Source organism: Loxodonta africana, chromosome 11 (assembly GCF_030014295.1).
Source record: "Loxodonta africana isolate mLoxAfr1 chromosome 11, mLoxAfr1.hap2, whole genome shotgun sequence".
NCBI lineage: Eukaryota > Metazoa > Chordata > Mammalia > Proboscidea > Elephantidae > Loxodonta > Loxodonta africana.
The window spans coordinates 47,800,902-47,813,449 of record NC_087352.1 but is presented as its reverse complement, the minus strand read 5'-3'; positions in this window follow the sequence as shown (position 1 = coordinate 47,813,449).

Sequence of the window (12,548 nt, the reverse complement as noted above, 5' to 3'; positions counted from 1 at the left end):
CATTGGGAACTGGGAAATTTACCGAGGTTCAACATCCCGCTCTGCCACTTGACACTTCTATGACCTTGATCATGTTGCTTAATGTTTCTGAGACTCAGTTGATCCATCAATAAAACAGGAATGACAATATCCACCTTATGGGATTATTGCCTGTCATGGTTAATGTGCTCGGCTAGTAACTGAGAGGTTGGAAGTTCAAGTCCACTCAGAGGCACCTCAGAGGAAAGGCTTGGTGATCTGCTTCTGACACATCAGCCCCTGAAAACCCACTGGGGCACAGCTCTACTCTGACACAGACGGGGTTGCCGTGAGTTGGAATCAGCTCAGCAGTTCCGGGTTTTAATACGCTTTTGTTTTTCCTCAATAGTTGGTGTGCCTTTGTGCTGCGCCATCTACACTGCCTCATCTAATTTGCTTTCAATAAAAGATACTTTGTGAAATAAATAGCTAAGGATAGAGACACCCTGTCACAGAACAGACTAAACTAAGTAGGAGGATTGACATTGGTGTCACTAGCATTGTGCTTTAATTAGGCGTCCGGGAGTGACTAAGGCTCTGGGTAGGCCAAATCCAATAACAGTTGCTAGAAATTAGAATAGATATACTTCCCCTTAGAGAGTGGCTGTGCTTCTGAGCACTGTGTCTGACATTTATGTATTTTTAAATCAAAACATGGTTTAAATGTTACTTGAGGAGCTGGCTAGCTAAAGCCCAGCTGGGAGGAATCCTAGAGTGACGAGAGTACTCTCTTCAAGTCTATCCGTTGGTGAGATGTCGTTTTCTGTTGAGCTTTTCTAATTGGGTCAGGACTGGAATGGTTGCCGCAGTGTAAAGAGGCCCTGACTGTGGAGCCCACAATCTACCAGTAGAACTAACTAATTAAACCGACCCATTGGCTGTCGAGTTGATTCCAACTTATAGCAGCCCTACAGGGCAGAATAGAACTGCCCCATGGAGTTTCCAAGGAGCACCTGCTGGAGTCCAACTGCCGACCTTTTGGTTAGCAGCTGTAGCACTTAACCACTACGCCACCAGGGTTTCCTCCAGTACAGCTATATTTAAAGAAAACAAGGCAGTCCATATTGTGTAGAAAAATCTCAGAGCTCAGGGTGAAGATGGCTAGGTTCTAATAAAACATGGGATAAATTTCTTCACCCAGAGGCCCGTTTGTGATATAGTACCAAGAAAGCCACATTCCTGAAAGTTTTTTTTTAATTTATTTTATTTTGTTGTTGTTGTGAATATACACAGCAGAGCATACACCAGTTCGACAATTTCTACGTGTCAAATTCAGTGACATTGATGACATTCTTCAAGTTGTGCAATCATTCTCACCCTCCTTTTCCAAATTGTACCTCCTCCATTAACATAAATTCACTGCTCCCTAAGTTTCCTATCTAATCTTTCAAGCTGCTGTTTCCTGCAAGTTTTTATTGGATGGTGATAATTTTTTAAGATTTCGGCACAGAGAATAATAACAAATATTTATCGAGCACTTGGTACATGCAGACATTGTTCAAAGCACTTTACAAGTATTAACCCATTTAATCCTTATTCTAATCCCTCACTGATTTGTGAAGATGGTACAGGACCAGGCCGTGTTTCTTTCTATTATATATAAGGTCGCCATGAGTCAGAGCCAACTCCACAGCAGCTAACAACGTCTCTGATTATATTATCATCTGCAGTTTGCAGATAAGGAAACTGAGACAGAGAGGTTAAGTAGCTTGCCCAAAGTCACGGAGTTTGTGAATTGCTGAGCCAGGTTTGAATCCAGGCATTTTTTGGCTGCAGAGCCCATACTCCCAACATGACACTAAATTGCCCTTTGGAGAAAGGAGCACCTAGGCAATTTTCTCCTAAAGGACAGACTACATTCCGGATGTTTGCCTTGGGACATAATGAGAATCAGGGAAGGCCCACAGTTTGCCATCCGAACCAGTAATGCTGAGAGTCTGTTCTAGTTCCTGTTCGCGCACGCCCCTCCCTCTGCAGTTCTGTGCCAGCCCTCTGGCCCTGTGAGTTCTCACCTTTGCGTGTTAGCTGACCTTTCTCTTTGGCAGCAAAGTTGAACTGTATCCACTGGACCCATCCTCATGGAGACAGACGGTCTGCTAGTTTACATGGGAGTGCTGGCACGAGAAGAATGAGATTAGGTTTCAAAACTCTTGGAGTTCCAGCACTTTTGCAAACCATCCTCCCACTTCTATCTCAGGACCTGAAACGGGTTTTTATCAGTCCTGGAACTTGGAGATTATGAATACAGTGTGAACACTTTTCAGTCACCACAACTAAATATCTAAAAATGTTTTGTAAACTTCAGAGCCCAGCATAGTCCTGTGGAATACCTTGTTCTAATTGGAAACTGATCCTTTGAAATCCAGAGGGAATAGAGGAGGATAAGCAGCTAAAACCAAGGTTTGCTCAAGAAAGGTGGAAGAACTTCAGAGAGTTCTTTCTCTCACATACACACACTCTCACATATTCACACCCACACTGCATATACACCACACACAAACACCACACACACTACACACTATACACACACACTTTCACATACTCATACCCACACACCACGCACTCACACACACATTTACCATTCACCACACACATATATACACTCACATTACCACACACACCACGTACCACACACATACTCATATCCACACACCACACATACCACACACTCACACACACACAACACATACTACATACACAGCCTCACACTCATTCACACACATCACACACATATTCACTCTCTCCTCCACGTTCATACACATAGTACACACACCACACCCTACATACACATTCTCACACTTACTGATATACCACACACACACAGATACCACAACACTCACACATTCACTTACAGACACAACTCACACACTCACGCTCTCCACACTCACACACATTCTCACCCACACAACCCCCCCCCCCACACACATACACAGCCCTCAGAGGTTGTTGGCTTGTCCGCAGTGGATGGTATAAGATCAGCATGGTTTTGCATTCTTCAGCGCTAATCTTCACCAACAGTGCAGAGTCCCAAAGGAATGCCAGATAAAATAAGCTGGCTGGGTTTCATTTCACTTAATTGGCACGTATCCCTTTTTGTTTGGGGTAGATCCGGGTGATTGTTTACCTTCTTTCTGCTTGATCAGTCGTGTTTAGACCTGAGCATATCTTTTAGTGATGTTTATTTGGTTTGAAATCCCTGATGAGGTCCATAATAAAGCATCAGAAAAGGAGTTGGGACCTTTCGAATCTTCTTTCAGTTCCAGCATTTATCTATGGTATAATTATAATGAGCCTGAAAGTTTTGTGTATGCAGTTTGACATGTATTTGGCTCCGGCATCTTCACATCCTGATAACAGGCTAATGGGCCCTGACCCCTCGTGTCAGTAACCCGTCACTAAACCCTCCAAGTGACCTGCTTTGAAGTCGGTTCCCTTGTATCCCTCCTTCTTGTCCAGTCTTCCCATTTTCCTTTTGGGTCTTTTTCTCTGCTTTTTCTGCTTTTTACTCACCTTCCTGCGTGCTCTCTTTGTCAGTCATTTTTTGCTGTACTTCTCCCTTTGGTCAGACTGTGTCCCTCCGTTCACCAATTTTCACTTACTGTCTTTTTGTTATTTTCCTCCTGATACTCTTCTCTTCCTGTGAGTATATCCCTACCCCTTCCCCAATCCTATTTCTTCCTCTAAACCAGTGGTTCGCACCTGGGGGCAATTTTGTCGCCCAGGGGACATTTTGCAGTGTCTGGAGACATTTTAGGAGCCCTGGTGGTGCAGTGGTTAAGCGCTTGGCTGCTGAGTGAAAGGTTGGCGGCTTGAACCCAGCAGCCTATTTGCGGGAGAAAGATGTGGCTGTCTGCTTCCTTAAAGATTACAGCCTTGGAAACCCTATAGAGCAGTTCTACACTGTCCCATAAGGGTTGCTATGAGTTGGAATCAACTCAACAGCAACAAGTTTGTCTTCATTTCTGAGACATTTAAGGTTGTCACACTGTGGGGGAGGGATGAAACGGCCCTAGTGGGTAGAGGCCAGGGATGCTGCTGAACGTCCTGCAGTGCACAGGAGAGGCTCCTTTCTCCCACCACCCCTGCACAATAGGAGTTATTGGCTTATGACGTCAGTAGTGCTGAAGTGGAGAAATCTTGCTCTAAATACCTGTTGAGTCTAGCTTCATTTTTTTTTTTTTTTATCTCCTGTTTCCAAATCCCAGTGGCTTAATCCTTTCCCTCCATGTGCTTGCCCTCCAGTTCATGTCTCATCTTCTTACCATTGCTTCTTCCTTGTCACGGTAGTCTGCTCCTGAACTCAGCCACCTTTCCACTTTTCAACTTGGTCTGATCTCACCTCTGACACTGCTGTCCTCTGCCTTTGCCTTTGCATCTTAGGTCAGAGGCTACCTTATCCCTCAGTGTCCTGGAGTGACTGCAGGATCTATGAGAATATTTTTCCTAGCATTCTGTTTATTTGCCAAGTTTTCACAAGCCCCACTCTTATGGATTAAATTGTGTCCCCCACAAAAGATATGTTGAAGTCCTAACTCCAGTACCTGTGCATGTGATCTTGTTTGGAGATAAGGTCTTTGAAGATGTTATCACTTAGGTTACCATGAGGCCATACTGGAGTAGGGTGGGTCCTGATCCTGTATGACTAGTGCCATTATGAAAGAAGAGAAGATACACAGAGACAGACAGGGAGACAGAGGAAGGGCAGCCATATATCAACAAAGGCAGCTACAACTGCAAAGCAAGGAACACTAAGGATCACCAGGAGCCACCGCAGAAAGAATGGAACCGTTTCTCTCTGAGAGCCTCTAGAAGGAATCAATACTGCCGATACCCTGAATTGGACCTCTAGCCTCCAGAACTGTGAGACAATAAATTTGTGTTTTATAAGCCACCCATTTTGTGGTATTTTTTTATGACAACCCTGTGTAGCCTGTAAGCTCCATGTGTGTGTCACGTGTGCCTGACACATGTTGCCATGCCAGTGCTCCGCTCTGACCGTGTTTGCTCCTTCCTGCCACACCTCCTTCAGCTCACTTACTGCCCACCTGGAGAAAAGCTCCTGTCCTTTCTCCATTATGTTGTATCTTGTGTGTTGTTTGCATTGACATGGTATAGTTGTAGCAGCTCTTCTTCCAACTATAAGAGAAGGAAAAAAAATCTTCGCCTACCTTCATTCTTTAAAAAAAAAAAAAATTTTTAATGAGTGTGTACTATATGCTAGGCAATGCTGGGTGTAGGAGCAACTAAAGCAAATAAGAGAAAAACTGTCTCCAGGGAGCTCCAGGTTTAGTGGGGAGACAAGCAAGAAAACTAACCATACAAATATTCCGTGCTGCTTGCTATAATAGGGTACTGCATGCAAGAGTAAAGGGCTATAGGAACAGAAAGGTAATAGCAGCTTGTATCAGTGTCCCATTGCTGCTGTAACAAATTACCACACACTTTGTGGCTTAAAATAACACAAATTTATTATCTTACAGTTCTGGAGGTCAAAAGCCTGACATGACCCCAGATAGCATCAGGGAGAAGATGTGACAGTGGCGCCTTCTTAGGTGTTAAGAAAATCTATGGAAAGGCCAAGGGAGCTTCAACATCCCTCCCATCTGGTGTCTTTTCACTGGAAATCCACAGTCAGGTGGCCATTTTCAATCAAAGCAAGTGATCACAAAACAGGTTTCTTTTTAAGCCGTTAACTGTCATCTTCAACTTACTCTGAAAGAAATGTGTGGCCAGGTTTTTGGCAGGGTGAACAAAGGAAAGAACCAGAGAGTTCATTCATTTTCTTTAAAGTCTCCAGGCTATGGCTTGTTGATTCAGTGTTGGCAGGCAATGCATATTGAATGAATAAGTGAGTGAATGAATGGTGGGCAGGCCTTCCATTGAGATGACACAGCAAAGAAGATGGAAGAACCTGAGGCCACCAGTCATCCATTTTCTTGCAGCCCATCCTTATACCTAAGACCCTTCTCTTACAGATGAATGAATTGTGAAGTGAAGCCTTCCAGTTGGACACAAACGTAGCTTAGTGGAATCACCACAAAAATCCAGACCTATCGCCTTAGTTTCCCACCCCAACACCAAGGATCAGCATTCTGGAAAAGACCATGTAATTGGAGATTACTGCCTGTGACCCCAGAGCACAAAATACCAACGACTCTTTGAGGTCCTATGACAGCTCAGTGCTCCGTATTTATTTATTTCTCACTTCTTGCAAAAACACTATCAACATTCAATCAAGTCTCAAAGAAAGGGGTCAGAAGGCAGTGATTTAAACTACCTAAACTAAACAGTGCCTTCCTACAAAAAACGATTTCTTTTTCCTGTTAAGAACAAATTATTGTTCTCAATACTATGAGGAATTAATCAGAGTGAGCCGAGTTGTGTTGTTGCCAATATGAAACTTTACCCGGTGGGAGGCACTAGGCCTCATCTCGGGAAATCAACGCATTTTTGAAAGTATGAAAGTTCCTCTCTCTCCTTGATGATCACATCATCACCTTTACAACATTATGAAACTTGTAGCCAACAGTAATAATTTTGAGGCAGCCTCTATTTTTCTTCTGGCCTGAGTGCCCTGAAATAGGAGGTCAAGGTCAAGAAAATGTAGAGCAGCAGTTGAGAGGATTTAAGGAAAACAGCAAGATTTAGCATAAGCCTTCAAAATACTGTCGTTCTTGTGAGGGGAACTTTGGTACAGAAAGCTCTGTTAAGGAAGAGATTTTTTTCCTGAGATTAAACTGAGACCAAAACTCACTTGAAAGCCCTTTCCCCAAGCATTTATCACCTTATGTTTTCCCACGAAAAGGGCCTTTTCTGATGGCTGTGTGGGTGTCCCTGAAAGGGCCTTAATCCTGTTTGTGATACCACTATCTATTGCCAGGGCTGTGGTGCTGGTGCCACATTCTTTACAGCTCTGTAAATTGATGTGCTCCTGGTAAGAATACAGGACTTGTGGTCTCACTATCATGGTTGAACTTGTGCCCTATTATCCCTCAAAATAACAATTCTAGTAATTGTTTCTCGAATATACAATACATACCAAGCACTCTTCTGAGTGATTTACTTGTGTCTTGCAGTCCTCATAACAATCCTGTGAGGTAAGTAGTATTATACTCATTTTATAGATGAGGAAGCTAAGGCATGGGAAGGTCAATCACTTGTCTAAGGTCACATGACTGGCAAGTGATGGAACCTGGAACCAAACAGGCTCCAAAGAGGCTGTACACGTTTAGCCATCACCCTATCTGGCTGGCCCTGTTTCTTTGTTGTTGTTTTTAGGTGCTGTCGAGTCAGTTCCAACTCATAGTAACCCTATGTATAATAGAAAGAAATCCTGCCAGGTCCTGTGTTATGCTTGAATCCGTTCTTGCAGCCACTGTGTCAATCCATCTCGTTGAGGGTCTTCCTCTTTTTCACCGCCCCTCTACTTTACCAAGCATTTTGTCCTTTTCCAGGGACTGGTCCCTCCCGATAACATGTCCAAAGTACATGAGATGAAGTTTCACCATCCTTGCTTCCAAGGAGCACTCCAGCTGTACTTCTTCCAAGAAAGATTTGTTTGTTCTTCTGGCAGTCCATGGTATATTCAATATTCTTTGCCAACATCATAATTCAAAGGCATCAACTGTCAATTCTTCTTTGGTCTTCCTTATTCATTGCCCAGCTTTTACAGGCACACGAGGAGATTGAAAATACCATGGCTTGGGTCAGGAGCACGTTAGTCCTCAAAGTGACATCTTTGTGTTTTCACACTTTAAAGAGGTCTTTTGCAGCAGATTTGCTGAATGCAATATGTCGTTTGATTTCTTGACTGTTGCTCCCATGGGCATTGATTGTGGATCCAAGTAAAATGAAGTCCTTGACAACTTCAATATTTTCTCCAGTTATCATGGTGGTGCTTTTTGGTCCAGATGTAAGGATTTTTGTTTTCTTTATGTTGGGGTGCAATTCATGCTGAAAACTGTAGTCTGACCTCCATCAGGAAGTGCTTCAAGTCCTCTTCATTTTCAGCAAGCAAGGTTGTGTCATCTGCATATCACAGATTATTAATGAGTCTTCCTCTAGTCTTGATGCCGTATTCTTCTTATTGCCCAACTTCTTGGATTATTTTGCTCAGCATATGGATTGAATAAGTATGGTGAAAGGATACAACCCTTACACACACATTTCCTGACTTAAAACCACGCTTTATCACCTTGTTCTACTCGAATGACTGCCTCTTGGTCTATGTACAGCTTCTGCATGAGCACAATTAAGTGTTCTGGGATTCCCATTCTTCACAATGTTATCCATAATTTGTTATGATCCACACAGGTGAATGCCTTTGTGGCATTCCAATCACAGTAATTATCAATGCATCTTGATTGCATGTTTGATCAATTTCAGACTGTAGAAGTTGGTAAAAATCTTCAATTTCTTCAACTTTGGCCTTAGTGGTTGGTGTGTAAATTTGAATAATAGTTGTATTAACTGGTCTTCCAGTTAGCCTGTCTCTTTTTTTATCTAAAAAGATATTTAGATAGGCAAAGGATGTGAACAGACCCTTCACCCAAGAATACATTCAGGAGGCTAACAGACACAAGAGGAAATGTTCACGATCATTAGCCATCAGAGAAATGCAAATTGAAACTACAGTGAGATACCATCTCACCTTGACTATGCTGGCACTAATCCAAAAAACAAAATAACAAATGTTTGAGAGGTTGTGGGGAGATTAGAACTCTTATGCACTGCTGGTTGGAATGTAAAATGGTATAACCACTTTGGAAAATGACATGGCTCTTCCTTAAAAAGCTGGAAATAGAAATACCATACGATCCACAATAACAAAAAGATGAAAACAATCTAAATGCCCACGAACAGGTGAATGGATAAACAAATTGTGGTACATACACACAATAGAAGACTATGCAATGATAAAGAACAGTGATGAATCCGAGAAACATCTCACAACATAGATGAATCTGGAGGGCATTATGCTGAGTGAAATAAGTCAGTCATAAAATAACAAATATTGTATCAGACCACTATTATAAGAACTCAAGAAATGTTTAAACACAGAAAAAAGCATTCTTTGATGGTTACGAGGGTAGGGAGGGAGGGGAAGGAGAAATCACTAACTAGATAGTAGACAAGGGTCAACTTTGGTAAAGGGAAGTACAACACACAATATAGAGGAAATCAGCACAACTGGACCAAAGCAAAAGCAAAGAAGTTTCCTCGGCACATTTTGAGGGACAGAGTAGCTGGGGCTAGGGCCTGGGGACCATAGTTTTGGGGGACGTCTAAGTCACCTGGCATAACATAGTTTATAAAGGAAATATTCTACTTCCCACTTTGGTGAGTAGTGTCTGGGGTCTTAAAAGCTTGCAAGCGGCCATCTAAGACACATCTACTGGTCCCATCCAACTCAGAGCAAAGGAGAATGAAGATACAAGGAAAGTACTATCCAGAAGGACTGAAGGACCAAGTAAACCAGAGATTCCACCAGCCTGAGACCAGAAGAAATAGATGGTGCCTGGCTACCACCAATGACTGACCTGACAGGGAGCACAACAGAGAGTCCCAGACAGAGCAGAAGAAAAATGTAGAGCAGAATTCGAATTCACGTGAAAAGACCAGACTTAATGGTCTGACAGAGGTTGGAGGAACCCCTGAAACTATGGCTCCTGGATGCCCTGTTAACCCAGAAACCATTCCCAAAGCCCACTCCTCAGACAAAGATTAGACACGACTATAAAACAAAAAATAATACATGTGAGGAACGTGCTTCTTCGTTCAATCAGTTATAGGAGACCAAATGGGCAGCTCCTGTCCAAAAGCAGGATGGGAAGGAAGGAAAGGACAAGAACTGGTTGAATGGACACAGAAAACCTGGGGTGGAAAAGGGGAGTGTGCTGTCACATTGTGGGGATTACAACCAAGTTCACAAAACAGTGTGTGTACAAATTTTTGAATGAGAAATTAACTTGAGCAGTAAACTTTTACCTAAAGCAAAATAATAATAAGATATTTAACATACAATCACCGTCTAAGCCACCTTCCTTACAGAAACCATTGGGCCTATCACCATCATTTTACTGAGAGGCCTGGTCCCCATCAGGCCCTTGGAGCTCCTTAGTGGCTTGATTCACCAGGCTGGGCAGACAAGTTCTGGGGTTCCTTTAAGGAAAGAGGAAATGAATCATTAGCTCATTCTACAGAGTGTCCTGTGGTGATTTCTTGCCATTCACAATTAGTTGGCCATGTTGCATGACTCATGGTACCAGGGTTCCAAAGGCGAAGGATTGGAGCACAGGCATCTGGAGAGGAAAGCCCAAGTTTCAGTCTATAGCCTCCATTCCGGATGAGCCACTGAGCTGGGATTCTATTCCTCTCTCAGTTCATCTGAGTTCATGCTCAAGGCTTAGTCGATTACTTATAATCATGTTATTAACAGAGAGGTTGTGGTTTCTAGACCCTCTAGATTCCAGCTCTCCCAGAAGTTCTTTACTGCTTAGTCACCTCTCCAGACTATTACTGTCTGGGAAGGGAAAGGAAATGAAATTAAAAGTCCATCACAGGCTTTCCCTATTGGCACAGTTCTGCTAAAAGGCTGGGTGGGAGAGGCGGTTTGGAAGTTCTGGTTTAATGAGGTGTTGTGATTGTTGGAGGTGGCCTGGTCCCTGCTGGGAAGTTACTGTAATCCTGCTGAGGTCTGCCAGAGGTGAGGGTGAGCCTGAGACTCAAGGATGGGGTGGAATGGAGATATCTCTAAGCAGGGGCCTATCCACAGGAAATAGCGCCTATGGAAAGTAATTTAAATTGCTGAATGATCTCTTACAGCTGACGATGGAAACGGCAGTGGCCAATAGAAACTGCTCATTAACACCCCTCCTCAAGCTGTGCCCAGGGCATACACCCTACCTGTCATACCTTAGTTATGCTTCTGTGAAGACTCTCCTCAGAATACGGCTCCTCACAGGCAGCACAGCCTCTTTGGGAGGCTGTGGCCTCACCTTTAAGGATCAAAGTAACACAAACATGTTATGAGTGTCTGAAAGGAACAGCACCTTCCTCCACTCTCCATGGCCAACAAATCATTGAGACTGAATCAAAACAGCTTTTTTGTCCCCCACGAAACACTGGGAGAACGCCTTGTGAAACAATTTAATGGTGATGGAGTTAGTAAGAGATTTCTCCCATCTCTTGCATTCCCCATCAAGGAATGCTATCCAAACAGTTTTCTAACACCTCATATAATTCAATCACGTGAGTCAGCAGTTTGGTTATTTTGTTTTGTTTAGTTTTGCTTTGGAGGGGAGTGTTACCGTCCATACATGATATTTTTTAGAGACATGTCAGAAGGAAGTGATGGTCATCAGGGCAGCTCACAGTTGCAGAGTTATATAGGCAGCAGTCTAACCTCAGGAAGGCATGTTTTGGCACATAGTCACTTCTGGCCAAGGTTGCTTCTACTTACTCATCTTCCTCCAAATTGTTTTCCTGGAATATACTCATGGGGGAGATGTTATGTATAATCCCATGTAATCCTCATTCTCATACTGAGCACATCCAGTGGTTGCTTTGGATAGGAAAAATAGCAGCTCATGTGAGCTGGGAGGAACACTGAGGTTCTTGCTATGCAGGCCTGATACCTCCCACCTGCATCCAATTTAAAAGTCTTGGCCTTTTGAAGACAGGCTTAAGAAATGATGGCCCTGTTACAGGCTACTCTGGGCCCGTATTTCAGGAGCTGCCACCCACTCGGTCTGTACCTGACCTTCAGCGGTGACACCACGGGCGATCTCTCACCAATATGGTGACGAGGATGGAGGGTTCTGACTGAATGTGGTATCGCTTGTGGGGTCCTTGGTCATTACTACTCACACAGCGAAGCTCACCCCTGAATCTAGAAAGAGCATTGGCTAAAAATACAGCTGCAGAATGTCTTCCAAAGGGACAGAAGGGACCATTTAGGGATACTATTTAGAGGAATGGGCATAACCCAGACCTAGGAAGAGCACAAGTTCTAGAATCACTCTGTGGGTTCATATCCATGTTTTGCTACTTACTGTTGTTTTTATTGTTAGCTACCGTCGAGTCAGCACCCCCGACTGATGGTGACCCCAGGCACAACAGAACAAAATGCTGCCTAGTCCTGCATCATCCCCATGTCCGGTTGTGGATCAGACCCTTGTGATCCATAGGGTTTTCATTGGCCGATTTTTGGAAGTAGACCATTAGACCTTGTAGTCTTTGTCTGGAAACTCAGCTGAAACCTGTTTAGCATCATAGCAACACTCAAGCTTCCACTGACAAATAGGTGGTAGCTGTTCATGAGGTGCATTGAGCAGGAATTGAACCCAGGTCTCCTGCATAGAAGGTGAGAATTCTACCACCGAACCACCACTTCCCCCCTTTTGCTACTTTATTAGCTCATTTTTAAAAGGGAAATATTAATTCCTGCTACCTAAGGCTGCTGATAGGTTAGATAATGTATGAAGGTTCTCCACAGGACAGAGCTCAGGGCATATAAGATGCGTTCAATA